This window comes from Otolemur garnettii, unplaced genomic scaffold, assembly GCF_000181295.1.
Source record: "Otolemur garnettii isolate 467f Iridium unplaced genomic scaffold, OtoGar3 scaffold00054, whole genome shotgun sequence".
NCBI lineage: Eukaryota > Metazoa > Chordata > Mammalia > Primates > Galagidae > Otolemur > Otolemur garnettii.
Window position 1 is genome coordinate 8,043,039 of NW_003852449.1, and position 14,980 is coordinate 8,058,018.

Sequence of the window (14,980 nt, forward strand, 5' to 3'; positions counted from 1 at the left end):
TCTACAGAGAAATCTGCCTTACTATCAGTATGTACTAATCCCCATGAATACATGTGCATGTGCACATACACATGCCCCAAATGCATTTGTGAGAAAAATAGGCTTCTCTAGAAATACGAAATAGAAACAGAAACATGATAACAACCTCAAAGATAATAGTCTTTTATCCACCTTCTTAATATGCCTGTTGCTCAACCCACAAGGGAAACCTTCACGAGCCAAGTCTTTACCACAACCCCTTTCCTCATAGCTTCTCTTTCTGCTCCTCATATCTTCCCTTTCATCTTAGGAAAAAAATTAATTCCTCACATTTTTTCACCCAAATAATGTGAGAGGCTTGTAATTGATGCCTCTGTTTCAACTTTGCTCTGTTGCTGCCCATTTTAAAAATAGCAATTAGAGCTCAACTGTCTGTAACTATAAGGGAGTTGCAAATCAAAACCACAATCAGCTGTCACCTAACTCCTGTGAGGATGGCTGTTATCAAAAAGTCCCCAAACAACAGATGCTGGTGTGGATGTGGAGAGAAAGGAACCCTTATACACTGTTGGTGGGGCTGCAAACTAGTACAACCTCTATGGAGAGTAGCACAGAGAAACTTCAAAACACTAAAAGTAGATGTATCATTGGATCCAGCAATCCCACTATTGGGCAGTTACCCAAAGGAAAAAAAAAGTTATTTTAGCAAAAAGACATTTGCACTTGTATGTTTATAGCAGCACAAATCACAATTGCAAAGACATGGAATCAATGTAAGTGCCCATCAATAAATGAGTGGATGAGCTCGGCACCCATAGCACAATGGTTACGGTGCCAGCCACATACCACACACCGAGAGTGGTGGGTCCAAACCCGGCCCGGGTCAGCTAAACAACAACAACTGCAACAAAAAATAGCTGGCACTGTGGCAGGCACCTGTAGTCCAAGGTACTTGGGAAGCTGAAGCAAGAGAATCACTTAAGCCCAAGAGTTTGAGGTTGCCATAAGATGCCATGGCCCTCTACTGAGGGCAACATAGTAAGAATGTGTCTCAAAAAAAAAAAAATACCTGAGTGGATGGATAAAATGTGGTGTATATATGAGTACTACTCAGCCATAAAAAACCATGGTGAAATAATCCCCTCTATAATAGCCTGCATGAAACTGGAGCCCATTCTTCCAACTGAGGTATTTCAAGAAAGAAAAAACAAACATCATGTATTCACTTAAATTGGAACTAATTGATCAATACCGATATGCACATATTGTAGTAAAACTCAACAGAAATCAAGCAGATACGAAGAGGGAGGGGATAAAATTAATTCACACCCAGTGGGTATAGTACACACTTTATAGGCGAAGGGAACACTTGCAACTTTGACTCAAACTCACAAAAGCAATTCGAGTAACCAAAACATTTGTATCCTCATAATATCCTAAAATGAAAAAAGATTTTAATACAAACAATTATTCAATTATTCACCTCCTAATTTTTGGTGCTGGGGTTAGAGTCAGAAACAGGATAAAATACTTTCCTCTGAAAGTTTGTGTTCATATATTCTACTGTGTATTGCAAAGAGAAACAGTAAGACAATTTTGGGTAGTGACATTTTCTTGAATAATACAAAAGGAGGATTTTAATATGGGATAGATGGTAACTGATTTAGATAACCCACCCAGGAAGATCTTTGAAGACATGACATTTGAGCCAAACCTGAATGACATAAGGAAGCCAAGTCTTCTAAGATCTGAGTGAAGAATATTCCAAGCAGAAGACAAGCGTGAGTCCTCTGAGCTTGGCATTTACAGCAATAGAAGGGAAGTTGGGGTGGCTAGAACATCCCTGGTGGAAGGGAATGAAATAAAACGGTGCAAGAGAGCTAAGCAGGTCCTGATCTTATGGGATGTGGTAAGGATATTGTCATTCTAAGTGAAATAGAAATCCACTGGAGGGTTTTTTAGCTAGTGAGTGATGGGCTTTGATTTTGTCTGAAGATGATCCCAGCAACTATGTGAGATTGGAATGGATGTTGGGAGACTGGTTATACTCCAGTGTTTCTGTGGCTTCCTTTAAAACTATCAAAAAAAAAAAAAAAGCCTTGAGTACTTTCAAAAACAAACAAAAAAAGGATCCTTTGAGAACTTGCCAGTTCATACCACTCATCTGTTCAGAATCTTTTAATAGCGTCTCATGCTCTGAGTAAAAGCCAAAGTACTTACATTGTGTCCCACATGACCCGGTCCCCCTAGAAACACTTAGAACTTGCTCTTACTACTCCCCACCTGTTATCAGCTCTAGCCACAATGGCCGCCTCCTTGCTCTACTGAACATTTTCCCTCAGGGTCTTATACCTCTATCTAGAACATTCTTCCTCCAGTCCTCTGTATGGCTAGTTCTTCCACCTTCTTCACGTGTCTGCTCTAGTGCCAGCTCAGTGATGTCTACACCGACACCATTTCCCATCTACCTACCCTGCTTTCTTTCGAGCAGTCTATACAATTGGCTCATGTATTTGTTTACTGTCTCTCTCTTTGCTCTAGGATGAGGGAAGAGACTATAGATCATTTTGGATATTGCTCTATCTTCATAATACCCGACATATCATAAACCTTCAATAAATATTTGCTAAGTGAACCATAAAAAGATTTTTATCATGTGCAGCATCTTGGTCATCATTCGGAGTGCAGACAACCTTCTTACATCAACTGGCTTATTAAATTATTTTTCCAAATTACAGTGTTTCTTCCCTCAAAGGAATGCTTTGTTAGCTATCTGTAAAACAACTGTCCCACATTTTTAAACCAATTTCCACATGCCTTTGTGGAGACCATGGAGGAATACCACTCAGATTCTCCTTCAGGTAAGAACTGCAACAAGGAATATCGTTACCTGTAAACCTTCATCATTCATGATCGACCACAGCATTTATGCAGAACCCACATCTCCCCTGGTTGCTTCCTGACTGTAACCAAACATGATGGGAATACTGGTGCCAGCCCACACCTGCTCAGTAGGACTCGCCTGGACAACCATTGTCCTCAGGCTTGGATATAGCCTGCCCAAAACATGCTCAAAACTATACTCCAGCAAGAGGTTCTTCTGACCCCATCTTCCCCCCTCGCCTTTCTCTTTTCACAGGTGTCAACCCTGCATCTATACAATTCCCTGTGAACTCTTGTTCCTCCCCCCTTTATCTTTCATAGGCATTGCCCTAATAATTCCCTTGTACTTCACCCTCTGTCTTGGTTACTGCGTCTTAAAAAACCTAGTCTGATACAGTCTTTTAGACATTTTCACTTGATTAATACTCTGGTCACCTCAAATTCAATTTGTTTAAGATAAACTCAAGAGGGTCTTGTGAAACTTAGTCAAGAAGATTGTGGATCAAGTCGGAGCCACAACTGAGATGTGCTATGGAAGGGAAAATGGCACAAAACTTTAGTCAAAGTGCCAAAAGTGTCTCCTGGGACTGAGCTTAGCAGCACACTCAGACCAGGACACCTCTGGTAGGACTGAACTACTTAGGTGATAGAATTACTCAGATGGGAAGAACATCCTGAGGTTTTGTACAAAGGGCCCTAGATATTTGAAGTGGTCATTTTTTGACTATAACAACTTTAAATAATTTTGACCCAAAAGTTTACTAAAAAAATAAGAAGAATTTAAGTTTTAAAAGACCCAGCTAGGGATAATTTTGACCTATAAATTTAATAAAATAAAATACTAGTGAGAATATACATTTGATCTGTGTACTGAGTAGTTCAAATGGAGTCAAAGAACTGTTCAAATATTGCTAACATTTCATGATAGCCATCTTTACCCTTGTTCTAAAAATTTATAGAAATTTCTAATGTTAGCTTCTTCTGTGTTGCAATGAGACAACTTTTCTAAATGAAGACACGGGAAGTGTGCATTTATTTAAGGGGCTGTCACTACACGGGGTCATGATAGTAATGAGATAGCTACATAATCTCTGAAGATTAGGAGTGATCTTTCCTTCAGATGGGAACTTTTCTTTTAGTTTTTTGACTCTTGAAAGAGATATTTCATCAGAAAGGATATGTCCACTCTGCAAGTACATGGAACAGAACAGAAAACAGGGTTCAGATGACTCTGTAATCTTAAATACAAGGAACTTGGCTAATTTGGGAGTTAGCCATATAAAAACTTTCAACAGAAGTATGAGTAGCTGACTTGAAATAACGCTACATCAAAGAGCCACACGTTAAATACCTTTAAAACACTTGGACATTGTTTCAAAGGAAGCAAAATTTTAAAAAAAATACAAGACATGAAAATTATAGAGAAAAGATATCAAACACCTTTTTGTACAGTCCTGTTGGATTTTGTACTTGGTATGAGGTGTTGAAGTATGTTTTCACTGAGTCACAGGGAGTGTTTCTAAAATGGTACAGTATAACTTTGATTCAGTCTGGCAAATTTTTCTTCCCTGACCTCAAAAAAATCATTATTTAATTTTGAGAAGCATATGAAAACTTTTTATGGGCATAAAATTGTTATGATATGAATCATACATGACAAAATTCTGAGACAGCTTGACCGATATTAGGCATCCTAACAGAGGATGGAAGGTAGTAAAATGGAATGGTATGTAAGAAATAAATGGCATTAAAAACACAAATCATCAAAATGGATACTGTGGTGATGGCTCCAACTTTTGTAGCAGAACTTACCGCTCTGGAAGAAGGCGAGAATTCTATAGACATAATATTCCTGACAATGAAGCGAGGTGAGGATGGAGGGAGGGGTAGAAGTGAGCAAGAGAGAACACAAACCATTTCTGTTTTAGGATTTGTCATCTTTAACTCCTGAATATGAGCAATAACTAAATCAGAACGAATCTTCAGCCACACAGATATGGGACCTACATGCCCAAACACACCAATATCCAACCAAAAGAACACCCTAAGCTTCCTTCTTACAATAGCCTCTAAAACATGTCTCTAGAGTATTAAGAAAGCTGGTAATTGAGAAATAGAAAGACTTGCAGAAATTCCCAATAATAGAAAAATTTTAGTCACAGCCAGTAAAGAATAAGTCTGGTCCAAATGGTATAAGGCTTAGTCCCTAAACTTCTAAAACCCACCATGAAAAAGCCAACCTAATGAAATTAAAGTTGCAATTTCTTTCATTCATAAGTCCACCTATAGTATTGACAATTTTAATACTTGTAAATCAACTGCCAAGAATGTTAGTGCAAAAAATTCAATAAAAGGGTATAAGCACACAAATTCTTCTTTTTGACAAAATTAGTCAACACCCTCATTTATCCAAACCAATTCAAATAGACACTGACACAAAGCTTGAATTTTTTTAAAATATTAAAAATGGACAGAGTGCAAGAAGATTGTGAAGATGAAAATTGGTTTGGCCCTGACTTTGCAAAATAGCAATAGTATTCTCCAGAAAGGGACCAGCCAAACGTTGATGAAAGTTACATTCCTCGACCCAATGACAGCACCTCTGAGATTTTCCAACAAATTATTCAGGCTTAAAACTTTCCAAAAACTGGGCGGTGCCTGCGGCTCAGTGAGTAGGGTGCAGGCCCCATATACCAAGGGTGGCAGGTTCAAACCCCACCCCTGCCAAACTGCAACACAAAATAGCCAGGTGTTGTGGTGAGTGCCTATGGTCCCAGCTACTCAGGAGGCTGAGGCAAGATAATTGCCTAAGCCTAGGAGTTGGAGATTGCTGTGAGATGTGACACCATGACACTCTACTGAGGGTTACAAAGTGAGACTCTGTCTTAAAAAAAAAAAAAAAACTTCCCCAAAACTGATGTTAATACATACAAGGCAATTAGAATAGTGCTTAATGCAGAGCAGACCCTCATAATGTTAAATATTATTATGATACAATAAGAATATGACTGCTGTCAGCTCTAGGCTTAGAATAAATATGGACTATACTTACATCAGTCATAGCTCCAGGTTTGGGTATGCATTGCTAGTTACTCAAAGTAGGGCAAGTACCAGGTTCTGAGACTTAGAGTCCAATGATGAGATCAGACCCCAAAATATAACATGCATGCCAAATAATAGGAGATTAAATTACAGGGCATTAACAAATTGCTTATGAAATTTGAAGAGGAGAGGAAACCAAAGAAGGCCAGGATTCAGGACTTCTTGGAAAATGTAAAAGTGACTTCAAAAGAGAAATCTTTTTTGTCAAACTAGAATGTAGGTGGGAGTAGGCATTTAATGTGGAAAAAAAATACATACTCAAACTTTCTTAAAGACTAGCCTTGCTCTTCAACTGCCTGCTGTTTACTTTTCTAATCCATTTGAGCAATGAAATCTGATTAATATAAGGCAAGTAAATACACAGAAACACAGGAATATAAGCCATTTTATTTAAATCAAGAATTGGTTTAGAATACCAAACAATTGTTACATCCTTTCTACCTATTTGAATTTCTGTAACCAACTCAATATTAATTGGATCTGAGCATTTTGTGGGATTACAGAATATTCCACATCTCAGAAAAGCCTGGAAAAGCTCACTCAGGCATTTTATTGCCGTGTGTCATACCTTGCAGCACATTTATTCACATGTTGCCTTGTGCTTTCTACGTTCTGGCCTCAGCAGGACCAATCAACAAAATAGATTTTGCTCTTAAAAATCAAAACTCCAGACACCCATTGTGGCTCTACTCCCTTGTCTATAATGAGACAGGTGCATCATTAATTATTTACACAGACTGCCAAGAAAAGGGGGGTTGTAGACAGAGCCAGCACGCCTTCCCAAAGCTTCATCCAGGATAATGATCACTGGCTGATTCCCCCCAAGGATCTGGATACAGGATGAGAAGGAGCAGAAGGAGAGCAATATAAAACAGAAGACTAGAAAAAGAGCTCAGACAATGACTGACTACAGGTGCCTGGCACTGGTTCCTCTCACAATAAAGGACTAGTGCATGAATAAACAACTAAAATTTGGCTGTAGTGTCTAAGAGGGAAGGCTGGAGTGCAGCAAGGGACTATGAAGCCCCTTTGGAACACAGAGCCCAGGATGGTAGTATAGAGTTCTCAATGGGGGACTCTTCCAATTACCTAGACTCACCCACCAGGATTGGTTCAGAGCCAGGTTGGAATTCACCTTACGGAGAAAAGGTAAACAAAAGGCCCTCACCAGCCTCATTGCCACGAGATATTGACAGTCTTTACTACAAGGAGAATCCCACAGTCCTTGTAAGCCCTGATGAACAAAAATCCAAATTTTCTCATCCAAATACTAGCAAACAAAATCCAACAGTACATCAAAAAGATTATATACTATGATCAAGTAAGATTTATCCCAGGGATGCAAGGATGGTTCAACATACACAGTTCAATAAATGTGATACATCACATCAACAGAATGAAAGACAAAAAACATATGATCATTTCAATGCAGAAAAATATTTGATAAAAACTCTTAATTAATTAGGTAGAGGAGGAATGTGCCCCAATGTAATAAAGGCCATATACAACAAACCCTCAGCTAATTTGTTGAACTAGAACAAAACAAGGATGTCTACTCTATCCCCTTTTATTCAACATAGTACTAAAAGTCTTAGCCGGAATAATTAAGCAAGAGAAAGAAATCAAGGGCATCCCAATGGCTAGATGTAAGAGAATGGAGCTATGTAGCTACTGGCCAAGTAACACATATCATTGCCTGCAGACACCAGAGGCTAAGAGAGAGGCATGGAACAGACGCAACTTCAAAGCCTTGAGAAAGAACCAACCTTGAAAACACCTTGATTGTGGTCTTTTGGCCTCCAGAACTGTGAGAAAATAAATTTCTGTTGCTTTAAGCCACCTATTTGTGGTATTTTTTTACAATGGCCTCAGTAAACTAATATGGACTCAAATGAAATAATGTATATGAAAATGGACAAATGATTGTTAATAATGGTCACTCAAATTTTATACTAAATTTTTACACTAAAATTTATTTTAATCTCCTTTGAAAGAGTTATAAATATGTTTGGAGCACAATAGTGAAAATTGTGATTTGTAATCAGCAGAGAGAGGCATTTTCCATTGCCACTTAGGATGAATAAATAGTGCATTGTCAGGATCTGTTTTGTTTTGTTTTGTTTTTGAGACAGGGTCTTGCTCTGACACACAGGCTAGAATGCAGTGGCATCACCATTGCTCACTGCAACCCCCAATTCCTGGGTTCAAGCGACCCTTCTGCCCCACCCTCCCAAATAGCTGGGACCATAGGCACACACCACTACACCCAGCTAATTTTTCTATTTTTTTGTAGAGACATGATCTCATTAGGCTAGGCATAAACTCCTGGCCTCAAGTGATACTCTTGCCTCAGCCTCCCCAAGTACTAGGATTATAGGAGTAAGTCATTATGCCCAATTTTTAGACAGGATCTCACTATGTGGCCCTTGGTAGAATGCCATGGCATCACAGCTCACAGCAACCTCAAACACTTGGGCTTAAGCAATTTTTTTGCCTCAGCCTCCCAAATACTGGGACTACAGGTGTCCACCACAATGCCCAGCAATTTTTTGGTTGTAGCTGTCATTGTTGCTTGGCAGGTCTAGGCTGGATTCAAACCTGTCAGCTCTTGTGCATATGGCTGGTGCCCCAGCCCCTGAACTACAGGCACCGAGCCCACCATGCCAAACTTTTAGGCTACGAAGCAAAATCAGCTCTGTCTAGTACAAACAGAAAAGTGAAAAGCTCACTAAATAAGGGAATAGAAGTTTTAAAAGGGAGGATAAAAGGATACTGAGACTCAAAGTAAGAAATGAATAAGAAATAGAATTCAGCCTCATTCAGAGGTTCATCATCTCTAATCATCAGAGAAATGCAAATTAAACTCACAATGAGATATCATCTGACCCTAGAGAGAATGGCCCACTTATAAAGTCCCAAAGAAGTAGACCCTGGCATGGATGTAGAGAGAAAGGAACACTTATACACAATTAATGGGGCCACAAACTTGAGCAACCTCTATGGAAATTTCGCAAAGAACTAAAAGTAGACCTACCATTTGATCCTGCAATCTCAATACCAGGTATTTACCCAAAGGAAAAAAAAGGCATTGTCCATAAAGACACTTGCAGTTGAATGTTTACAGCAGCACAATTCAAGTGCCCTTCAACAAGTGGGCACTTATAGAATATTATTCAGCCATAAAAATATGAAGAGTATGCATCTTTTACAATAATCTGGACCAATTTGAAGACCATTCTCCTAAGTGAAGCATCACATAAAAAGCAAATACCACATATACCTAGTACTAAATTAGAAGTAGTAGATTAAAACCTACATGTTTGAATGAGAGAAAAACTCAATGAAATTCAAGAACATTGTAGGGGAGTCGGGTGGAGAGGTTGGGTAAATTCCCAGCAAAAGGGTACATTGAACAGGTATGCAGCTTACTCCCTGGGTGTAGGACACACCTTATAATTGGACTTTACTCTTACAAATGCAAACTATGCAATCTAATTGTTTGTACCCCCATATTAATCTGAAATCTTTTTCAAAGGCATTTCTAGATTGTCACCACCAAATCAGAAGGAATGTGGTTCTTTATCTTGGACAGAAACATAGTATCTCTGTAGTATTTTCCTTATGGAAAAACTGTCAAAAGAGATCCAAAGAATCAGTCCTTAAGGAAACAAGTCTCAATTGTCAGTGCTATCTTTAAAAAATTCAAAAGCTTTTCTGAATAACTTGACACAGATCTAAGTTTGTGACTCTCTTACTAGCTCCTAAATATGTCAGGAACCAATCCCTTCTTCCTAAACACTGAAAAATGAATGCATAGTCTTGTTTTCCTTTCCATTTTCTTTGGAAAAAGAGAAAGGATTTAAATGTTTAGATTCATTTGAATAAAAATGCAACCAAAATTTGAATTCTAAGATCTGACATATTTTAACTAGCTGAAGGCTTAGGAAATACTTTCCTTAGATAAACTACTTATTTAAAACTCCTGTTTGAAGAAGTTTTCACATTTGAATTTCTTTGAGATACAACCAGAAACAAGACATTTTGCAACAGTATATTCTATTTGCTTTTGGCAATTTCTTCCTTGCTCCATCCAGAATTCTTACTAAGAAAAGAGTTAATGCAACTGGTAGGTTTCCTGCTCTCGAGACTTAAGTGAAAAGAAAACTTAGATCACAAGCAAAATCATTATGATGGACACTTTCAGACTAAGACTAAACCCAATAATCTTTATTTGAAAAATACCAGCCTGTAGAACAATAGAAAGACAAAACTTATGAATATTTTCCAGGTAGAGAAATAAGGTGTTATCTGGAAAATAAAAGTTGGGGGGGGGGGTAAAGATCCATTCTACAAGGTATTGAAAAATTTTACTCAGATAAGTTTCTTAATATTATGCAGATGAATTTCTTATAATCATCTAGAATTAGAATCTTTAGTGTTTATAATTTGATAGTCACAATCTTGGACACACGTAGATATATACAGGGAAAAAATTACCTCTGTTCTCTAGATAGTTTTGCCATAAGTTAGCACAACATATCCCTCAAATATAATCATCTTACTCTCCCTAGTTCTTAACACATAACCATAGTTTGTGGGTGGTAATGATAAAACATATTAATTAAGATTCTTTTAGTTACAATTTACAGAGACTGAACAAAAATTAAGCCTTTTCTCTTTTCTAGCATTCCTTTATACTGGCTCCATTTTTATGGAAACTTTTTCCACATGAAGACAAAGATGGCTCTCGGACACTCCCTGCTTACCATACTTTCTGAGGGAGAGAGTGCTTCTTTCCCAGAAATTCTACCAAAACTAGCAGAGAGGAGAAAAGACTTCAATCCTCATCCCATCCATTAACCCAAAGCTCAAGCTAGGGGTAGAATGCTCTGCCAGACCTGTGTCTTGTGGAACGTCAGGCTAGAATCAGCTCCATGAACTTCACATGACAAGGAAGCTATTCTTGAAAGGAGGAATTTTATACAAGAAAAACTGAGGAATTATTGCTGAGTTTATCAACTAGGATCCTGAAAGTAAAACAGAGAATTGAAACTAGGGCAATTAAAAAAAATTAAGGTACAAATGACAAAGGTATAAATAGGGTGTACAAGACCCACAAGAGATAATACATTAATTTAGAAGAGCCGTCCAAGGGGACAGGGCAAGTAAGTAGTTACTAAATCTAGGACAGAAGGAGTCCTGTAGAGAAATCACCTCGAAGAGAGAAAAGATCTTCGATGAGGAATGCAACCAACACAAAGCCATCTCACAAGAAAAAATCTAGAAAGAGCATGAGGACATGCCTAGAAAAGACCAAGCAGGAAGTCATAAAGACAAAAAGATAGAGAAAGTATAAAAGAATGGGCCTGTGAAACAGGATCTGACAATCAACTTCTTGGTGATAATCAACAAACAATTGTAAATATTTTGTTGACAGCCTTTTTGAGGAAGCTCAGAAAGTTGGTACCAAATGCTTGTCCCCCACAGAACAGAAGAAACAGGCAGGTTTAAGTATAAAGTTATGGAAAATGTATTCGCAGTCAACGATTCCAGAAGCTCTTCTGATGGTACAACTCAGCAGTTTCTGAACGCTATCCAAAGGGGGAATTACCTTCAGAATTACAGGGAATTTTTGATAAAGAGGAGGTAGATGCTAAAGTTGAAGATAACAAAATGAAGTACATGCATCTACGAAACTGTATTTTAGCCCTTTTCAGGACAAGGCCACAGACTAGGACTATACCAAAGATGGTTTCTAAAGCAAAGAGTATTAAAGTTGAAAATAAAAGTAGTTTGTCTGCTGTTCCACTGAACGACTGGGAACCCATAACTAACATACAGATCTGGTTAGCCAATGGGGAAAGGATTGTCCAGAAATTTAACATTTCTCATAGGGCGAGCCACATCGAAGACTTCATCGAACAATTCCAAGGATGTGAAACAAGTCCCCCCTCTTCCCTGGCAACAGCTCTTCCTTTCCTTAAACTGCCAGATGAAACGCTCACACTGGAAGAAGCAGGTTTACAGAATGCTGTAATCATTCAGAGACTCCACAAAACTGCCGAACCTTCTAGAAAACTTTCAGAGCCTCGATTTTTTGATGGACTCAGTGGAAAATTTATAGAGAAAAGATGGTTGTAAATGGGCATGCAAACTAAAATGGGGTAGGGAAAGCTGGATTTGCTGGACTTTTGGTTTGCCTACTGTTTACCTTTCCTGAGTTATAAGATTTTGAAATAAGTATAGGTTAGAAAAGTAACATGTGACTGGAAATTATACTCAGTGCACTTTTTCCAAAATGCTACTCAAAAGAAAAACAGACTTATTTTCAAATACCAATTAATCAACATAATGTATATTAAATAGCTATATCATTTAGAATCATTTACACCATATACTAAATATGGTATAAATTAGCAAATATGTTCACAGCTTCAGTCATTTAAACATTCCCAAACAGCAGGGATTTATTTAAATGTTAGCTGTCTCAGTATTTTTAAATGGCAGGATACATTAAAAAAATTATACATGGCAGGTTAAAAGCACCAGTGTAATTATTTTAATATTCAGATATGATCAAAAGGTTAGAGAGACCAGTTTTTACCACAACTATGCCTAACCTTCAGTGTTCTGTTGTCATTCCTTATTGGCAAGAGATACTCACATTAATTTGGCAACAGTATCTAAGATGTATTTTCATTTAGGAATAAAATTGTGTGGCTTAGTATAATGTCAGCAGTTAATCTGCCTACCCATATTTCTACATTTTCTAAAAATTATAAAGTTTTTGAAAATTACATTCTGTCTCTACTGTGAACCCCCCAGTTCATTTCCTTTTACTTCCTTTCAAAAATTTGGGATTTGTTTTTAGCTAACATTAGGGATTAGCTGTTCATTTGCCACCCTCACTTAGAATCTAATGCCTATTTGTCACATTACTAATTAATGATTATTTTTTATATTTCATACATCAGAGTCAACCTGTACATAAATTAAAGGATTATTTATTACATTTTGATGTTACCAAGAAAAACATGCTTTGTATTTCAGACTTCTAACTAAAACAAGTTAGACCTTAATATTTCACTGTCAAATTAAATCCCCTTGCCTAAAAATAAGTTGAAGAAGCTTTTTTTTTGCAAAGGATCTATTGAATCAGAATTAAAATGAAGTGTACGGCCAGGCGCAGAGGCTCATACCTGTAATCTTAGCACTCTGGAAGGCCAAGTTGGGCAGATTGCTTGAGCTCAGGGGTTCCAGATCTCCCTGAGCAAGAGTGAGACCCTGTCTCTACTAAAAATAGATAAACTAATATAAAATCAATATATAAACAATTACATGTTCGTAAGAACAATAAAACACTATTATAGTCCAATTTGGGGATAGAGGGAGGCAGGAGGGGACATATGGCAGAAGGAGGGAGAGCATGAGGTGGGATCTCGACTAAGGTGCACATTGTGAGAATGTATAACACACCCTCGGGTGAGGGGCTCTTCTACAGATGGAACTTTACCCTGGAAGTGAGAACAATGTAGCCTAAAAATTTGAATAAAGTTTAAAAATATAGATAAACTATGGGCATGGTGGTGCATGCCTATAGTCTCTGCTGCTTGGGAGGCTGAGGCAAGAGGATCACTTGACCTCAAGAGTTGGAGGTTGCTGTAAGCTATGATGCTACAGCACTTTACAGGACAACAGAGTGAGATTCTGTCTCAAAAATAAATAGATCAATTGATTTAATTAAATAAAGTATACATCGAGTGTGCCAAGAAGCTAAGTCGCATGGCAGCAGTAATGTTCACAGGATGCTAGTCATATGCTATAGAGCAACATTTCTCAAACCTTTTAGGGTCAATACCTTCTGTTTATGTCAGGGGTATATATCAGTATTAAATTAAAAGTTTAAAATATTCATTTAAATATAAATTCCAAAACATAGATTAAGTGATAAAAGTAGCACTGTTTTCCTTTTTTTAAGGAAACGTCAGTATCTTACCTTCTGATGTAAAGAAGACAGATGCATTTTCATATCTGCTTGGAAGCTTGGGAAGCTTTTCAAAAATGCCTATTCCTGCCACCTACCACATACATTTATTTTATCTGAGATGGGCCCCAGATCTGTACTTTTAATCTCAAGTGATTCTTCGGTATCTGGTCAAAGTACTATTCTTCAGGACATCCTATGTGAAGCTTTTAGCCTTGTGTCCTGGCAGCTTGCTCTTAGAGAGGCCGGTACATGTTAACACTGAACTAATCATGGTATAAACTTGTGCTTTACCTCCTATAACACAGCCGAGACAGACTGGAACATTTAGTTAAGGTTTTTGCCAAAGGTTCGGGAATAACAAGGGAAACACATACAAAGCTAGATGGCCTATCTTTTGTTGGTGGTCTATTTAAGAATAGTTCCTTTCCTACCTACCAGCCATCTACATGGCAGAGGTCAGTCTTTTTATTAGGAAGAGAGGGAGGACCCAGTGGAGCCTTTTTCTTTAGTTTTTCTATCCTCAGAAATGAACAGGTACATAATAGAAAATAAATATTTATTGTCAGTAATATTTACAAATGAGATGGTAAAATCAATGAACTTATCTTTCAGATGTAAAAATAACAATATTGTTAATATGTTCAAGAACCTATAAGAAGATGTTTCATAAAGGCCTATCATGTAGCATTTTCACTTATGTAATTATAATCAATATATGATTTTCCATATATTTCTATAAGGGACCTCTCATTGGGAATGTTTCTTGAGTACCTATAGAAAACCCTCCACACTGGGTGCAGTGGCTCACACCTATAATCCCAGCAACTTGGGAGGCCAAGGCCAAAATATCACTTGAGGCCAGGAGTTTGAGACAAGTCTAGGCTGTAACAAGACCCCATCTCTACAAAACAATTTAAAAATTAGCTGGGCATGGTGGCATGCATCCATAGTCCCAGCTACTCAGGAGGCTGAAGCACAAGGATCACTTGAGCCCGGGAAACCAAGATTACAGTGAGCTATGATTGTATC

General features: G+C 37.8%; 1 pseudogene; it reads left to right on the plus strand.

The window, feature by feature from the left end:
* The first annotated feature begins 4,630 nt into the window (after positions 1–4,630).
* LOC100961006 lies at positions 4,631–12,105 on the plus strand (annotated as a pseudogene).
* The last annotated feature ends 2,875 nt before the right edge of the window (positions 12,106–14,980 follow it).